The sequence below is a fragment of the Indicator indicator genome, chromosome 10 (assembly GCF_027791375.1).
Source record: "Indicator indicator isolate 239-I01 chromosome 10, UM_Iind_1.1, whole genome shotgun sequence".
In the NCBI taxonomy this organism is placed as follows: domain Eukaryota; kingdom Metazoa; phylum Chordata; class Aves; order Piciformes; family Indicatoridae; genus Indicator; species Indicator indicator.
Window position 1 is genome coordinate 35,928,436 of NC_072019.1, and position 12,174 is coordinate 35,940,609.

Below are 12,174 nucleotides of genomic sequence, written 5' to 3' on the forward strand. Positions count from 1 at the left end.
ACAGGCACCTCACAATGTGTCTCTGCCACCTTATGAACAAACATATTCACAGGAGATGCAAATATAGCCATTGGCTTCATTGCTCTTTCCCAGTTCTCATCTCCATGTCTCTTTCATTTCTAAGCTCAGTTTGAAACCCTCTCTTCTACTGCCACCTTTAACCATCCCTAACGTCTCCATCCTGTGCCTCACCTTCCTGTACACGTTCCAGGATGCAACAGATGCAAGACTATTTAGTCTGAAGAAAAGAAGGCTGAGGGGTGGGTGTCAAGATGAAGGTGCCAGGCTCTTTTTGGTGGTGCCCAGTGATAGGACAAGGAACAATGGGTGCAAGCTGGAACACATGAGGTTCCACCTCAATGTGAGGAGACACTTCTTTATGGTGAGGGTCCTGGAGCCCTGGAATAGGCTGTCCAGAGAGGTGGTTGTAGTCTCCTTCTCTGGAGACTTTCAAAACCCACCTGGATAAGTTCCTGTGATCCTGCTTTGGCAGGGGATTTGGACTGGATGATCTTACAAGGTCCCTTCCAACCCCTAACATGCTGTGATTCTGTGACTGCTGTCACACTGTACAAAGCTGGCCCTACCAAATCCATTGATGCACAATTTCTAACCCCAGATGAAGCTGGGCACCATGTCTGGGTACCAGACAACTGCATTTTTTAACACGAGCAGAACATGCAACACAGAGAATCTGCTGTCAGTCCACCTAGTTTCCACTCTCATATATGGCACTGATGAACAACTTGTGCTCCCAGACATCAAATCAACCAGGACACCAATCCACACACCCTGAATAAAGGCCATTGTCCATATTGGTGTAAAGTCTGAGCAACTCTACGCCACTTAGAGGCTTAGGTATGAACTCACCTGCCCTTGGCCCCTTTGGTTTGTCTCTAAATGGACACCACCAGGATTTGCACAGCAGCCTGTAGTTAGGTGGGGCCTGCAGATTAAATGAACTCCAGAGTGACACTTTCAAGTCAGAAGTTCACCTTTTGTGACGAGGGTGCTTGAAGTGTTCCTGTTGTAAACATGCTTTCACCATCGATTACACAAGTCCCCTGAGAAGACAGGATCTGTCCATACATGCATCCTTGGAGAAAATCTGTTCCTTTTGGGTTTTCCTCTCCAAGTCATTAATTGACTAATAGCCAGAGCACACCCACTAGGAAACTGTATGTGGGTTATTGCTTTCCCATTTACTTACTAAACCCTGAACTTTTAAACTCCCAGATCTCCACTCCCCTGTATTTTACTTAGGCATTCAGTCTCTCTTTGCCATGGAAGTTCTAGCCAGCAGCTCATGTAAAGGCTCTGCAGGGGTATATGCTCTCCCAATCTTTTGAAACACAACGCTGTGCAGGGACTGAAAGCTGGGGGTGGGCCATATGGCACCTTGCACACATCTTGTGCAAACATACGTGTCTCTGTGTCCCGAGAAGCAAGGTGACGTATGCCTGGCTCAGCACTACACTATAGAGATTTCTAAGGAAAAACCTCATCACCCATGTTTACAACAGAACACAACAAAAATTATTTCCATCAGGATGATGGGTTCAAAGATCTAGAGGCATAGAAGCATCACCAAGTCAGTAAAAGCCACAGAAGCTAACTACTACAAAGACAGAAGCCCTGCAGATCACACGGGGCCATGCAAGAAACAGTAAACTTTAAACCCAGGGGGAAGTTGGTAACTGAAAAGCATTTAGCTCTTTTCATCACAAGTGAGATGGAGGACAAGCTCTGGTGTGATGTGGATGTACAGCATCCAGACTCAAGGATCTAACTCTCACACATGCCTTTGGAAACTAGTATATTCATAGCCAAAGGAGACAGAAAATGACTCATAATAGGAATCAAAATGCACTGGAAGTCTAGAAGAAACTTTCCATGTAAAGGGAAGACAAGGGAGGGGAGCTAAGAAACCTGCCCTGCACATCAGCTTCCAGCTATAGGTTGTATTCCATTTGCTGGCCATTAAAAAGCGTGAACTAAGCTCCTTTCCTATGAGAGGCTTTGAGTTCCTCCTCTCTACTGCTACCTTTGCTGCAAGCTCACTTGTTATAAGAGCTTCTTCCAGAGATTTTTTTTTTCCTGGTTCTTTATATACCAGTGACAAAAAACTATAGAGTGAAAAGGCATTTGATTGCTGAAGACTCCACATTGGCTTAACACAATCTGCATCAGCTTCTCCATTCTCTTATTCAAAAGGAGACATTTTCACCTACACAACCTCCATCCTGGCTCACTGCAGATCTCTCACACTTCCCACGTAACCTGCATGTTCTGTGCTCTTGTGTAAAATACTTCAAGAATCAAACCTCAAAGTGCTACCACAAACAGGCAACCATTTCACCTCCACAGTCTCCTTGATGATTCAACACTTGATACCTAATACAGTAATGGCTGCTCTGCGGCTGAGAGTTAGCAGTGCCAGAAAGAAAATTCAAGAAAAACAACCAGTTTCCTCAATACATGCTGAAAAGAGCAGCAGCCTACCCCTGCTAATCTTCATTTGCTGGTTTCATTGTTTGACATTTCTCTCTGCCAAGATTTTGGCCTTATTTCAAGCCTTGATTTGAAATATATTTAATACCAAGTGATTTGCAATGTCGTTTTCTATTTTACCAGAACTATGCTTGGGACTAATTCTATTTAAGTAGAATTCACCCTTCTGCACTCACTGCCAGGGAAAGGGCCTCTTGCAGGCTCTCCACAACAGTCTGCACCTCTCCCTAACTTTACACAAGTCTGACAACAGCAATTAGCTGTAGCTTAGGGTTGTAGATAGATGCAGTGCCTGCTAAATGTGCACCTTCATGTTATGACAAGCAAGAACATCTACTGAAGGACAATGTCAAATTTATGAGTTATTGATGCAATAAATATCTATATGCCCTCCAACACAGTAAGAAGAAAAACTCTCCTCTGTGACTTCAGTCTAACTTGTTCATCTGTCTATCCAGGATGGGGAAGCTTTAGACAACAGCTAGGACTGAACATCTTAACTGTATCAGTCTCTTCAGAAAGTCAGATTCTGGTGCAAGCCCCCTCCTCATTACCTGTTCTACTGTGGGGATTTTAACAGGCTGTGGGATTGTGGAAGAATGAGGCTGTTGTAGATTCTGCTGTGAAGAGATAAAGGCACAGGGAAAAATTAAAACAGTAATAGGAGGATGCAGAAAGATAAAGGAGTAGAAGGGCTGCTACAAGAAGGGAAAATGTTCTTACTGAATGGTGCTGGCTTACATGAACACTAAGTGAACAGTTACAAGTTTAGCTCCTGCCAAAAGCCCTCTGTGAATGTTCAAATGCTGCCAGTGGCAGCTGGTACAGATATGAATACTCCTCCTGTATTTACCATCACCACCTTCTACAGCCTCCTGTAAACTGGGTCTGCACTTGCCACACAAGTTGTAAGAATAAAGCATCTCAGTGACTACATGAGGCTGGATGCTCTAGTGAAGAAACAGATTTCTAAGTGTCACTGTAATCATGAGAAGCCCTTCATACATGGATTATGCAATCACAGAAAACAGGGCTCAAAAGAGTCCTCTGAAGGTGATTTACTCTATCTTGACAGTATAACCTAGTCTCACAAATATCAGGGAGTGTTTGACCAATCTGGCCTTTACAACCTCCAGCAATTTCTAAGCATGAAATCATTCCACCATGCTGACCTAACTGATCCAGTGGAACTGAGAGTAATTCACTCATCATATTGTCTGCTGGTGCAGTTCTATTCTTGTCTGGTTGTCAATCACAAGTCACTGCCATAGCCAGTGAAGTAACAGGGCTACATAAAAAGGAAGTGCAAGACCAGGGACAAGTTCTAGTATTTCTAAATTCTGATAAAAACTTCCATTGCTCAGAGATACAAACACTGCAGCCAGCAACTCAGTCAATATTGCTGATTAACCAAACTGAGCAGAGAGCTACAGACAGAATGATCTACTCAGGCTAGACCTGAGGGCCTCAGACTGAGAAAGTCTAGTTTGTTACAACTCCGAGCAGATATCCTATTCTTTACCTCTTTCCCATCCCTTTGGCACACTGCTAACCTTGACAAGGGCTGAGGATTTATATCTGGAATGTGCATTTGATGTGAATTTAGTGCTGGAAAAGAAATGCCAAGAGCTGTGGAGACGGAAATGTTCTTATAGCAGCTAAAGTGTGGGCAAAAGGTGTGCAACGTTCCCATGGTGCAAGAGCCAGAAATGTGCCCTAGAAAACAACTGCTCAGTGGGAAAGGGACACCCTCTGGTGAAGTAACTTGAGTTTGTGACTAGCAGGCGTAGCACAGGAATAGAGAGAACTTCCGAAGACCACACAGTTTACAGGCTGAACCCAGAAGGAATGCCAGTGTGCTTGGCGCGTTGCGTTTCTGTGGGGTATCAGCATCCAGTTTAACCACAGGCTATTGGATCTCAAGTGTATCTTTTAGAAAGACATCAAATCTCCAAGTGGAATCTTTATGTGATGGAGAATTGCTTCTGTGGTAGTCTGCTCCACGGTTCTCAGCATGAATTTTACATAGCTTCAACTTGTTTGACTTCAGTTCCAGGCACTGTGCCTCATTCTGCCTCTGACATACCTGGTATCCTCCCTCTGTAGATCAGTTTAGACTTTGTTCCTATCTCTTTTCCAGGGATTAACTGGCCACCTTCTTCATTTTTCTCACAGTATATTATATTCTCCAGATCATGAATCATTTGTGTGAGGCTCTTCAACACATCCCGTTTTCCCAAGGAATCTTGTTGAATTGTCAACACTACAACAGCACAGCACTAGAATCATTAATAACAAAAGACAGCAATGTTGGTTTGCTACTTCTGCCTGATATGTTCCTAAACACAGCTCTCAAAATGATTATTTTTTATTGTCACTATCCTGCTGCAGCATCAGCTAAGTCTCTGCTAAGAACTTAATGACCTAGAATGAGTTCTGCTGTCGATGGGCCTCAATAGGCACCACTGAAAACAATGGAGTCCCCCAGTGTGTGACCAAAAAAGAAATAATAACATTTTCAGGAATGCAGCAACTGCAGAAGCTCAGTAACCACTTATGAAACTTAAGGGGGAAAAACAGCCATTTGGACTTTTTGTTTACAGGAAAAAGGGCTCCAGCAAGAGTCAGTAAGTGTGAGATTTCGGCTGGTTTAATTAAGCCTTTCTTAGGGCTTGCCTTGTTTGGTTTAGCACAAGTTCTACAGGATACATGTAAACCCTATGGCTGGTTTGCAAAGGGCACCAGAGAGGAAGTAATTGAAGCCATTTAAAAACTAAAGTAGCTGGAAGCTGACAGTGTGTCATCTGAGCCCCAGGCGAAGCCGTAGCCTTTTAGAGCTAAAATGATTGCCAACAGCAGAGTGCAGCTCACAAAAATCTGTATTTACCTGGCAGAAATCCATCAGATCTTGAGCATGCTGACTAAGAAATTAGCTGAGATGAAGCTGGAGGAATGCAACCTCTGGAAGTTCCCAGAAAGAAAAAAAAAACAAATCATTTTTCCCTCTCATTGTCACACCCCTTCATTTGATCCTGGCAGTCAGCAAGAGGGAAAAGATGAGAGCAGCAGAACTCCAAACCCATTGCTTGTGATACAACAGAATTATGGTGCATTGTCTACAATGCCAGTCATGAGCAGTAGCTTTCCAAAAAGCAAAGCAAGGAAAGAAGGGACTGGCAGCAGCAGAGCTGGGCCACCTTGGAGTATGCCATGGGGAACTCTAAGCTGGCATGACTTGAGCTAACAAGTCCTCACACTACAGAGTAACATCCTGGGGGGCTCCCACTCACCAGTACAAAATCCTGTCTCCAGAGGCTGTATTAGTCTGAGCCCAGGGCTAAGCTGGCAAACTGCTCAGAGCCTGGTTCAAAGGCAAGCCCAGAGATCAGGCCATGGGACTTTTTCAGTAGATAAGCTTTGGAAGCACTCAGCTCTACAGAAACACCACTACATGTGCTGCAGTGACTAATCCCACATGAGCAGCAGTGGCTTTCCAAAGCTCAGGTCTACATCCCCTGTGCATCAGTGCATTTTCCTCTTCTCAGTCAGTGTGGAAAAGCAAAGTATCTTGTTTCTGTGTAACTGAATCCCAGCCATGTATACACAGCTAATGTGGTTACACCACACATAATGAACAGTCACGTTTTGCTAACTGCTTCGAAAATAAACAAGCTCAAAAGAAAACAATTACTGGCTTTTGGAGGAATCTCCTCTGACCTTCCTTCTGGACTCAGACCTTTGATGCTCAGACTGCTGTGCATTATAGTCACTGTCAGGCACATGTCTGCCTGCTCTGGTTTTGCTTTCCTTTTAATGCCCATTGTGATTGCCTGTCTTTGCTACAGCACATCCACCCAGCAGAGGCCAGAGCACTGGAAGTACTGTGGTCTGCTTGGGATCATGCACAGCTTCCTTCCTCACACCCACCTGACTGAGGTGCAGCCACAGCAAAGGAGCTATGCCCAGATTTTACTTCTGAGACACAGAATCTTGTGTCCTCCTTCCCCTCAGCACTGGAGAGGAGACCATACATAGTGGGAACTGCACAGTCCTACAGCACACCCTGTTATTTATTTATTCACAGTGCCCAAGCATGAAGGATTCCAATGTCATTGCAGTTCATTCTGCACAGGAATGGCCAAAGTTTGACTCCTGCCTCAGAAAGTTCACAGTCTAAGAGACTGACAGATACAAGAAGCAGAGCACAAAGGAATGAAGAACCAGTGCCACTCAGCACAGCAGCAGTGGCCTTGGCACAACCATAGCTGAAGGTTTCCACATCTTTTGTCTGCATCATTGGTCAAACAGAGCATGTCAAATCTCTTGACATGCAGTAGAGGCAACTGCAGCACTGGCTTAGGTTGTAGTAATAAAGACCAGCATGTAATGGTTGACAGGAGGGGAAGCAGGGAAAGGCGAGACCAGAAGAGGCATGGAGAGAGCTGACACACACACACCCCCCACATTCTGCACCTGCAACCCATCTCAGAGCTAAGGGAACCCCTCACACTCTCATGTCAGTCTTTTACTAAAGAAGGAAAACAAGTGTCTCCCAAACACCTTATCATCTGTGACCTCTGTCACCTTCTGCTCTCCTAAGGCAAGTCCTGTGCAGCAACGTCCCCCAGAGGTGACATGGTAGTCTGCACACCCTGGCTGTGTGGGCATTGTGGATCCTCTCTTCCAGTAGCTAACCAGTTGTTCCAGTCATGGCTAGGCAAGAATGTTTTATATGAAGGAGTAGAGAGAGGGAAAATTTAAAACAAGAAAAAGAGGGACTTACACTGACAAGTGGCTGGTGGGAATAACTCCAGTCAGAGTTTTTATGTTCTTAAAAAAAAAAAAAAAAACAAGCTCAAGAAGCTCCAGCATCTGGTAGTTCAGCTGCGGGTTTCCGCTGTTTATTTTTCTATTCCAGTGCTCTCATCCCTATGCACTGCCTATGCCTGGCTCTGTTAAGCATTCCAAGTGCTACAGAGCATAATTGAAAGAATAAAAATCTCAACCTCAGCCTCAGGCATGTACAGAAAAAAAAGAAACTGCTTAAATCCTACCTTGTATTGCTGAGAACACAGGCAGTAATCTCCCAGCACCATGGAAGGTAGGTCCGAGGCAAAGGCAAGCCAGGATTGTCCAGGCCTGGCAGACTTCTCTGATTGGGTGAGTGCACACATCTACACCAGGTTATCCTCTCCTAACTCGTGGGAACCATGAGCAACCCTCTGTGATGCACAGGGAGAAGCAGTTATGCCAGTGAGCTGTCCAGAGGACAGATTCTGTTCACGCCCTCTCAATTCCAAAGAGCCTTCTTAATCCTTTTTCTGTTTCCTCCCTTTTCACCTTCACCCTGCTAATCTCAACTCCAAATCCAAACTATCCTGCATCTGCTGACCACCACTTACAAAGTCCATTTCTAACACCACTTCATGGATGATAAATCATCAAAGGTAGCTCCATACAGCTAAAACCCAGACTGCTGCACCTGCAGTCTGCTTCTTCTTCTCACTTACTTTGAGCAGGCCCTGCCATGAGTTCTTCGTAACACAGACCTCAGCTCTGCCTTGGCACTTTCAGCCCTCACTTCACCTCCAGGCCTCTCTGCAGAGTATTCTTAAGTCAATGTCCTTCTGATCCACACACACACTGCCAGCACACCCATCCAGCTCCCTATTACCTTGTGTTCCTATTGCTAATGCATCCTCTTATGAGATCTTTACTTGTGTAAGATTTCCCCACTGATAATCACCCAAGCTAGTGCAGGAAAAAAATAATACATAGTGGCAGCGGGGATGAAAACAGGCAAGGTAGGGAAAGGTTGCTCTGCTGAGAGAAACCAGCCTAGGCAGCTATGATTCCAAACCACAGGGTCTGCGGGGGCACCCTCAGCTGAAGATTTCTCTCTCTCAGCTCTGGCAGAGCTACAGCACTGCTGGAGGGCTGACTGCCTGGTACTGAGTTCCTTCTTGCTGGAGCACCTCTCCACCCTCACTGCCCTGTTTTCCCACTGAGCTCCTTGCTGGAGCAACCCTCCACCCTCAATGCACTGTTTGCCTGCTGAGTTCCTTCTTACTGGAGCACCCCTCCACCCTCACTGCCCTGTTTTCCCACTGAGCTCCTTCTTGCTGGAGCACCCCTCCACCCTCAATGCCCTGTTTTCCCACTGAGCTCCTTGCTGGAGCACCTCTCCACCCTTAATGCACTGTTTTCTAGACAGCTCTATGGCTCAGTCAGGAAGGGAGTAGTGGTCAGTGTCTGAGAGGCAGAGTTTGAGGAGAAGCCCCAAGTTGAGACTCTGCTCTTTCATGGCCAAGGGGGAGCAAGAAGAGTTTTGTCAGGTCCAGCAATGCATCTGTCCTGGGGAGGGGAGCCCACACCATGAGGGGTGTGAGCAAAGCTGGAGGGAGTGGTTGATGCTGCAGGCTCCCAAATGCCATCTCTTTCCCGAAGTAATTTTTAAACAATCTTCTGAGAAATGGCCTCTCTTTCAATTAGGGCAAACCACCTTCTGCATCTAATCAGCAGGCCACCAGAGCTGTTGACTGTAATTGGTGATAATCACAGGAGCTTTTTATTCAGTGACAATTCATTATCTGTAATTATTACTCTGTTGCTATAAAAGTTACCTAAATGCTGTGCTCACAGCTACACCAAGAACGTTCCCAGTGCCAACTCTCAAATTGTTTTCGCTTTTAGAGATGCAGAATATTGAAAGCAGATGGACCAAATTGAGCTTTGTATTTTTTGCAATGTACTGTAAACGTTTTTAAAATGTGACTCTGGTACAATGCATGTCAAACAGTTGAATTCAAGGTAAAAAGTGCTGCCAAAACCAGAAGACAAATTAAGTTTAAAATCAGTTTTGACAGATTAAATGGAGACATTCTGAAGCCACAAATCAGATGGCAAGTCTCTAAGAAGTTAATAGTGAACATATCTTTTCTCTGTCATCATTATCCCAAAGATATACAGAAGAACAAGCCAACATCAAAAGCAAATTGGTACCTTGGTGTCTAAACAACTCCAGCCCAATGGCAGTGAAAGCATCGGCAAGTTCATCTCCCAATATTTGCTTGTTCTGAAGACAGCTGAAAGGCCAATATTTGCATGTGAGACACACAACTTCCCAGGGGTCAGAGGCATTGTCTAAAGTAAACATTGGAGCCTAGTGAATCTGCAGTAACCTGAGATTCCACACTCACAAACCAGTGGGTATCTGCAAGTTATATTTCACCATTTGTTATGAGCAAATCAGACTCTGCTTCAAATCAGGGCAGGGTTAGTAAAATTACGTTCCAGGAGAGAAGACAGGAGGAAAAAAACATTGCTTGTAAAAAGCTTATTCTACCTTCTGCACAATCTGGTTGGTTCTGTTGGGTTCATTTCTTCACATGTAAAATGATGCATGCAAAGAAAATCAAACCAAAACAAAGAAGGCAGAGCAAAATGTTTTCCAAGTTTTGCAAGAGAGTGCTTCCAGTGTTTATACAAATAGTAAAGTCTGGCTCAAACAAGCATCTGACAGCTCTGTGCTGCTCTCAGACACATGAATTCTATTTGCCATGTATTCCATGGAGGCAGAACTGGGAGCCCCAGTGAAATCCCTGGGGCAGTGCATGCATGCAAGGTTTTGCTTGTGCGCATGCCACCGCTAGATTAGATCTGCTGTGCCACATGCTCACTCCACAGCTGGGCAAATCCAGATAGAAACTGTCCTGGAGGAATCAGTTACTACAGAATACATAACAAAGGCCTAAGAAATTTGTGCCCCAAAACACAACTGTCACCTCTGGCTTTTTGTGTATTTCAAGTTATATTCCACAATCTGCTGGCATGCATTCTGCTTCGACACCAAGGAACTCTCTAAAGGGCCCAAGGTCTGGCCAAAACGTATACCGCAGAACTGGACATTTCTGGGACTGGGCTGGACAAGGTACTGGGCCATCTTGCCTAGACCATGCTTTTCCTAAGAAAGGTTGGTCCAGATGATCTCAGAGCTCTTTCCCAGCCTTTATGATTTCAAGATCCGTGGAGGTCAACTCCAATCTTGGATTCTATGACAATTCAAAATTCAGCATGAGACAAACTCAGCAAGGATTAAATGAGGGACTCTCCAGAGGTTACAGGAGAAACAGCTGTCACAGCAGCTTCCTACATTGTCAGATCAGGATGGAAAGGTCTGGATTTGCACACGCATCTGTAAACACCCAAGTGCCAATACAAATATTGGCATTGGGGAATACTACATGGATTTAGGGTACACAGTAGAGACCAATACCATTACAATAATCTGGACATCTAAGGAAATAAAATTATCTTCAAGTGGGTTTGATACCAATTCATTAAACTGGTTGTCATTTCTCTCAAATCACTATTTCAGATTTCAGTTCCTCTGTGACACAAAATCAGGAGTAATGACTAAAGCTCACCAGGCTGTCTTTGAAATCACATTTCTCCACTAAAGCAGAAAGCATTTTCTTTCAGCTGCACAGGATGGGCTGCACCCCTCTCAAGTGATCTCATACATGAGTTACTCTTGAGTTTTATAGGCATGATCACACAATGATTTAATAAAACCTATGTACACAGCAGCCTGACCTCACCACCACACAGCTGAAAGAATGGCCACAACACCGCAGGACAGGCAGTTCTCACTCTGCCCTGGGTTCAGCCATATACAGCACTGAGGAGTCTTTCACCAACCTCTGGGATTAAGAAACAGCCAGTCCTGTGCAAGCAGATTTTGCATCCTTTGCAAAGTCAGCCATAGTCAATATCCACTACATTTAACTATCTTTGCTTTGATACCGACATTAAGACACTGTGGGTTCTACTTCCAGCACAGAGCACTCAACATCACCAACTACCTCAAATCAGTATGCACCAGCGCTGGCTCTGCTAATTACTGCCAAATTCTCCTAATCTGGAGCTATTAGCATTTAAATGACACACACTTGAGTTTTAATCCTATCCAACACATCTCTATATAAGTAAAGTTCCTTGGGAATTCAACAAAGAGCCATGAGGCTTGTGAAAGTCACTACATAAATCATCTGAAGAAGGGGGAAAACACACAGCAGAGACAAGTAGAACTTGTTTTCTTTGCAAAACAGCATTTCCCACAGTTTGTGGTACCACATTCTTCTACTTTAGAATATTCTATTGGAGTGAAAACTATGGTTTTCCTCTGGACATTCTTATCTTAGCAGACAATTTATGTTATTTTACAGCTCATTGAGCTGCCATTCACAAAACCAATCCTAAATAGGATGCTTTGTAAAATAAAGAGAGGGATCAAAGCAACTTCCTCATTGCAAGATCCTCTGCCTTGCCTGTAAGCAGTGCAAGCACACCTGAGCACAATGCAGGCAGCAGGGCCCCATTTCATTAGTATCAAAATTAATCGTTTTGCAACGCTGAATGCCCCTCAATAGTGTTGGTTGAAGCTGTTTTATAGATAGAGCAGTCAAAGGCAAAACTAGGAACAGAAGTGTTCCTTCTGTAAACACCGTTGCTTGGAAACCCTGTATTTTTAATAACCCAGCACTCTAAATTCAGCATGGCCTGTCAGGATGGGATTTCAGCACAAGACACAAAGGTATTTTGAGGCCAGTTTCCTAATTTGCACTGTGCTGCATACCGAGTTGTTCTTCCTAGCAGAACAGT

General features: G+C 44.4%; 1 protein-coding gene across 1 annotated transcript in view; it reads right to left on the minus strand.

Moving 5' to 3' along the window:
- Window positions 1-12,174, minus strand: part of GLIS1 (GLIS family zinc finger 1) — a 207,363-nt gene that overhangs the window by 123,382 nt on the left and 71,807 nt on the right. The window lies entirely within an intron of this gene.